Below are 6,688 nucleotides of genomic sequence, written 5' to 3'. Positions count from 1 at the left end.
TACCTGATGAGCTGGTGTTCGTTAACGGCTTTGAACCAGAACGCTACCGTTTAGGGTTACACACATTTGTAAAATAAATACATAATATTATAAGAATGAGAATTTGGCAATCCTCAGAACGTAAGACTAACCATCAGCTCATACACATAACTCAATGGACACATGAAAAATTCAACGAACTCTCCAGAGTAGCCTTATGTCGGGATATTCTTATTTTTCATTATTATTATGACAGCACTGCTTATTTATAGACTATATTATTAAATAAGCAATGATGCCATAAATTATGAAAAAAAAAAAATAAGAATAACCCGGCATATAGCTACCCCCGAGAAATTCCAATATGTCAGACGTATTTTTATCATCTTCCATAAGAACCCAAGATAAATGTCTTTCGATTCCTTTTTGTTCATTTTGTGGTAGGACAACGCGCGCACCCCTGAAACATGCATAGCGCTAAATAATTTGTAGCGAGAACAGTACTATTTTAGTCATGAATCCGTATTAAGTTTAAGAATCGTCCACATTATTGAGTACGGGGATTGGCTATTACTATCATTGTCCATACTTATACACTATCTATATAATTTCGAATATGCAATTTTCTTAAGCTATAAAAATAAACCAGTTTACATTTCAAAATACATTTTATTACCTATTATCAATATTTCGATGATCAATATCAAATTGGTCTATATAACTGAATACTTAAAACTTTAACAGCATTTCTATATTTGTATTTTTATGAATTTAAAATGTTACGATGGATCAATAATAAATTCTAATATTAATTACAAATAATTATTATCGATGATTAACAATATCGATAATTCAATACGATATCCATGGCTGCGTACGATTTAATTCCCGGGCACCTGTTTACCTGCACTGATACCGTTGAGTTGATTCCCGGTAATCAAGATGTATGTACGAGTTGATTCCCTGGTCATTATAATATATTATTTTCAATATTTAGTCAAATATTCAGCATGTATATTAGCCTAACCCAAAAACACCACGAGGAGGTTGGCTGACAAATTTCTCAAAAATGTTGTCTTTTAAGTATTTTCATATTTGAAAATCAATCAATTTTTTTTAAGAAATTACTATAACAAAATTTATTAATTAGGTAAAATATTATTATTAAAAAAATTTTATAATTTGGTAAAATATTATTATTAAAACAATTTAATAATTTGGTAAAAATGTATAACACGTTGTTTTTAAAAATTGGTATCTGATAATGAGATTACCAGTATACCGTGACATATAATGACCCGGGAATCGATTAATACATAAAGTAGGTCTCGGGAAACAACTCACCTACTGCGACAAATATTCGCTATCGATATTGTTATATGTACCGGGAACTAGGTTTTTTTTGTTATCTTCAATTAGCTAGGTAAATCAAATTTAAATTTAGCTTGAACCTGGAAACTTAGGCCATTAGCTGTTTTGCTTGTTCGTAGGTTGTTAGTAAGGGCAGAAACGATTGAAAACACGTTTTGTAAGTGTGGCAAGGATTCGTTGCTAAAAGTCGCGAGTTAGGTAACCCATCCGGGAACTGGCAACGCTGGCCGTTACGTACACTCAGTGCGTTTCCGCAGTTGACTGCACGCACTGCGCCAACCAAGCTACGATACACAAAATGATATCGTTGATAATCACTAATTATTATATTTTATTTTTTTAGTTAAAATAGGGGCCAGTACGTATATTATATTTAATTTAATTTTGTGTAGAACTATTGAGTTGCATTTTCCATCAGTCATTGAGTAATTAATGACGTGGATGTGTTAAGTTGATTTTATAACGTTTTATCAGCGCAAACAGCTACCAAAGATCCTGCCTAAAAATGTGTATTAAATTCTCAAACTTTTAATACTAATCAAACTTTTATATTGAAATTTATACCATAAAATTATTTGTAAAATATTGTGATAACTACAAATTTTTTCAAAGTTTGAACTTAAAATGCTTAAAAAAGAAATACGAATACAGTCAATTGTTGATATTTTTTATTAATTTGCCTTACAAAACAAACATTTTAACTATAATATATTTCGACAAATAATTTTAAAAGGTAGTGGATTTCTAACCGTACCTACCTACAGCAAGACAAATACATCGTGTATATTAATATACTATGACAAGAATATGTTGGAATAAATATTTAATGAATATAATAAGGATCTACTTTTGACATAAGCTAATGCTGCTTAAATATGGTCATTTTCAATAATTTTATTAAATAATGAAGTTTGAAAATACAATAAGATCATTTTGAACAATATCAACAGAGTTATAGCCCATTTAAATATACTCAGTTCAGGTTAAGATTGAACCGCGTCGCGCTTGTAAACTTAGCCGCCGAACAATGCCTGACCCCCTAGCGATGGCATGCATTCTGTGATTGGCCGACAGTCATCGCCGGTCGTCGTCGATCGTAGGCGCTGGTGCTGGCCACCGTGCATACGCTTCCGCCAGTGTCAGAAATGCGCGAAAAAAGCGTGTTTTGGTCAAGCGAGCGGTTCAAACTTAATCTGAAAAAATTATAGAAATTATTATATATAAATTTGGTATTGTTTAAAGTTTTCGTTTTTTTTACACGGATTTGGGAGAAGTATTTTTGTTGAGATTAGTGTTATACCATTGGGTATACCAACATTATTGGAAACTCTCAGTGTATTATATTTTTACAGATTTTTCCAAGGCATACCAAAAATTTTATGAAGAAAGTATGTATACCTAATTATTGGCATGCGTTACCATTCTGCATCTGGCCCATCTTATTGACGTACGTTGCGCCAGCCCCCCCCCCCCCCCAAAGGAAAATCTATAAACAAACTATACAGATATTTAGCACGTAATTCGCACGAATTCGCACGCCTATTTTGAAAATTCGCACGACCTTCCTTCCCCTCCGAAAAAAAAAAAATTCACCTCATAGTAAAAGTTCACCCCCTCATAAAAAATTAACATTTTCACAATTTTTTTTTTTGACTGATATTTAATACAGTGTTCGCGCTTATTCGCAAGCCTGGTTTTGAAATTCGCACGATCTTCCTTCCCTTCAAAAAAAAAAAAATAATTCACCTTATAGTAAAAATACAATTTTGTCTTTAGTTATTATTATTATCTAAACTGAAGAAAATTTATTTTAGATAAAAAAAAACATCGATTGAATATAACAAATCTAAAAAGAAACTTAATAAAAAAATTTGATTGAATGAAAAATATTAAACAAATCTAGATTAAAATTTTTTTATTAAACAAACATTTTTAACCAATATAGATTTTTTTATTATATTAACATTTTTATTAGGTAAATACAGCTTTTTTTAAATTTAATTTGGTGTTTTTACAATATTTTTTTATTCTACTTGTCTTTTTTTATTGAAATACAAATTATGAAAAAATCTTAATTCAATAAAAAAATCTTGATTGAATTAAACAAATCTTGATGGAATATTTTTTATTATATAGTTTTTTATGAAATATAGTTTTTTTATTTTATATACATTTTTTCATTAATACAGATTTTTTTTTATTTAATTTAGATTTTCAATATTTTTTTTTTTAATTTCTTTTTCGATTTGTTATAATCAATCAAGGTCCTTTTTATCAAATATAAATTTTTTCTTCAATTGAGATTTTTTCATAATTTGTATTTCAATACAAAAAAACAATGTAGAATAAAAAACAATTGAAAAAATTCAATTAAATAAAAAAAATGTTTTGTTTTGTTCTATTTTTTTTAGATTTTTTTCATTGAATATAGTCTTAAAAAAAATGTAAATATATCAATATATATTTACATTTTTTTATTTACTTTAGATTTTTTCAATAATTTTTCGAAAGTTTGTGTAATAATAAATTTAAATATAATAACAAATTTATATTTGATAAAAAAATCTGTATTTAATGAAAAAATCTAAAGAAAATAGAATATATATAAATAGTAATAAAGATATATTCTTAATAAAAAAATCTTTATATAGTAAAAATCTGTTTAATAAAAAAATTATATTTCTAAAAAAATCTAAATAGAAATTTAAAAATTCTATATTTAATAAGATTTTTTATTAAGACTTTTTTATTTCTATTTAGATTTGTTTTATTCAATCAAGGTTTTTTTTATGGAATATGTTTTTTTAAATAAATAAACTGGGTATTCTTTCATCAAATAACACTCCTTATTTCAAAAAGTATAAAATTTTTTGAAAATATTTTTTTACATAGTTTCAAGTCGCTTATAAAATATTGTACATATAATATAATAATATACATATTGTAAATATTGTTTGATTCAAATACCAATATTTATTCACTATAGACAATTCATACACGGTGGGCTAACTTTTGATTTCCTGTAGTGTCACTAAAGACGAACCGCTATCGATAAAATGGTTTTGTACATATGCAATGAATGAAGCAAAGCAAATATACAATAATGTTTAGTATAACCTATAATAATATAACTTTCATGTATAGATTAATTCAACATTTTCAAGAAAAAAAAATAATAAGTGCCTGATCGTAGAAAAAAAAATTATATAGTTATATAGTTATTATATTTTTCAGAAATAATCAAAGATGTTGTCGAAGACAGTATGTATAAGTAGCGTGTATTAAAAAAAATAATTATATATAATGTACCTAATATAGTAACTATATAGTATTATAGTGTTATAGTAAATCATAAAGATACCGTTACATTAAACAAAAAAAAATTGTTTATATTTGTTTATATTAAATACATGACAGTTAAAACACAAAATAATTGGGTATAAAATACCTAAGTGGAATCGGCACCGGCTTAAGTAACCGACTGACTAAGGCAGTAATCCAAGGAATCCGTTGCCATTAACCTCATTTTTTAATATTCAATCCAATGGAGTAATAAGGTCGATGTTGATTGACAAATTCGGTTGCGTATGTTTTAAGCATTTTAAATTATTACTATCCAACCCGTCACAGCTTCGCCCGTGATTGGTTGTTTATTTTGACTTCGGATGATAATATGTATAATTTTTTAATCAAACTTTATCGTTTAATGTGATTGGCAAGTAAATATAAAAAACGGTTAATGAAAACTTATTGAAATGTTTCAAGCGGTATTAATGGTAAATACATTTTTATAGCAGAACCCGTGCACTTACCCGTAAAAATAGCAAATCTTAAAAAAATTATGATTATTCAACTACTTTTGGGAGTAACTTGCTGCAGCCTGCAGTAGTGAAACTCAGCCACCCTGGTACGTCGGATCATAGACAAAGGGAAACTCTTTCACCAATCACCTTGGTAGGCAATGTTTAATAATTCGATTTGATGCAAGCTTGTATCTGATCTGCCCAAATAACCATTGGCAACCGATAATAAATAAACACTAATTTCTACTGTTGACTGTAACTAATGGGAACTATTAATGAATAAAAATAAAATTTCCAATATGAATTTTGGCCTTTCTTATTGCACGGTGGAAAATATTAGAAAAACCGCTATTCCAAATTTAAAGTTCGTACGTTGAGTAGTTTTTGAGATACAGCGATTAGTGAGTCAGTGGTATTTGGATTTTAAGTATATAATATATAGATTCCCTTCTCCCTTCCATCTGACAAAAAAAAAAAAAAAAATGAAAAATCGGGTGACTTATAGGAAGTTATTCGGAACAACTCTGTGAAAAATATTGAAAAAATATTAAATAGTGTAGTCACAAAATAGTAACATAAAAAAAGTCTGTTCTTTTATATATATAAGGATTAGATTAGCTCTGTTTTTTAATTTTTCAAGAACTTTATACTCATTTTTTATTAACAAAAGTTTTAAAACCTTCAGCAGACTGTCAGATATAACAGTAAAAAATTTCAGCTAAATCGGTTCAGTAGTTTTCTTGGTTAGCGCGATCGTAGAAAACCCCTTACAATTTTATATAGTATTATATATAGATTTGTTTTTAAATTTATGTTGTTAACATTTTTTCATCACTGTAATATTTATCGAAATTGGGATATATTAAACAATATTTTTTATTTCATAAAAAAAAGTTCCAATATTTCATAGTAAGAATAAATATACTAATCAATTTGTATTGAATATAATTTTCATAGTTAGTGATATAATTACTTTTTATAATAATATACTTATACAAATAGAGTTCAATATACGTTTGTGCAAAGGAACACACTCAACAAATCTAAAACTAATTTATATTTCAGATCCAGTTAGCCACTTCTGTAAAGAAAAAATCAAGGATTCAAAAAAGGGTTTTTTAACAGAAATGTTGACTATCAATAAGACATAAAACCTTTAAATATATATATTTTTCTTTTTGATATAAAATATAAATTAAATAGTATTGTAAAAAATATATAAATAATACATTATTTTGATTTTGTGTCAGCTTGCACGCCATATTTTTCTGTGTTTCAATTTATAGCATCAACCAATCTATTTAATTGTTCTAATAAAATTTATTGTTGGTCTACAACTCATACATTTTGTTTCACCTCTAATCATCAACTCTTCCGTGCAATCAGCTACTGTTTTACTGAAAAAATTATTTATACAATTATATGTATGTAGGTGTGTATTATATAATATTATAATTTAAATGCTAAAACTTCGATCACAGAAAGCTATATACACTAACAAGTTACAAAATTAAACATTTTTCAATGCTTTTAGT

General features: G+C 27.1%; 1 long non-coding RNA gene across 1 annotated transcript in view; it reads left to right on the top strand.

Moving 5' to 3' along the window:
* LOC107882315 overlaps positions 1 to 6,653 on the top strand; it is a 6,744-nt gene extending 91 nt beyond the window's left edge. Inside the window, exons 2-5 of the long non-coding RNA XR_001678684.2 lie at positions 1,694 to 1,708; positions 2,703 to 2,738; positions 4,585 to 4,611; positions 6,219 to 6,653. This is a non-coding gene — a long non-coding RNA (uncharacterized LOC107882315). The remainder of the gene's footprint in view (positions 1 to 1,693; positions 1,709 to 2,702; positions 2,739 to 4,584; positions 4,612 to 6,218) is intronic.
* The last annotated feature ends 35 nt before the right edge of the window (positions 6,654 to 6,688 follow it).

The sequence above is a fragment of the Acyrthosiphon pisum genome, chromosome A1 (genome assembly GCF_005508785.2).
Source record: "Acyrthosiphon pisum isolate AL4f chromosome A1, pea_aphid_22Mar2018_4r6ur, whole genome shotgun sequence".
Lineage (NCBI taxonomy): Eukaryota > Metazoa > Arthropoda > Insecta > Hemiptera > Aphididae > Acyrthosiphon > Acyrthosiphon pisum.
This window is presented reverse-complemented; position numbering and strand designations above follow the sequence as displayed.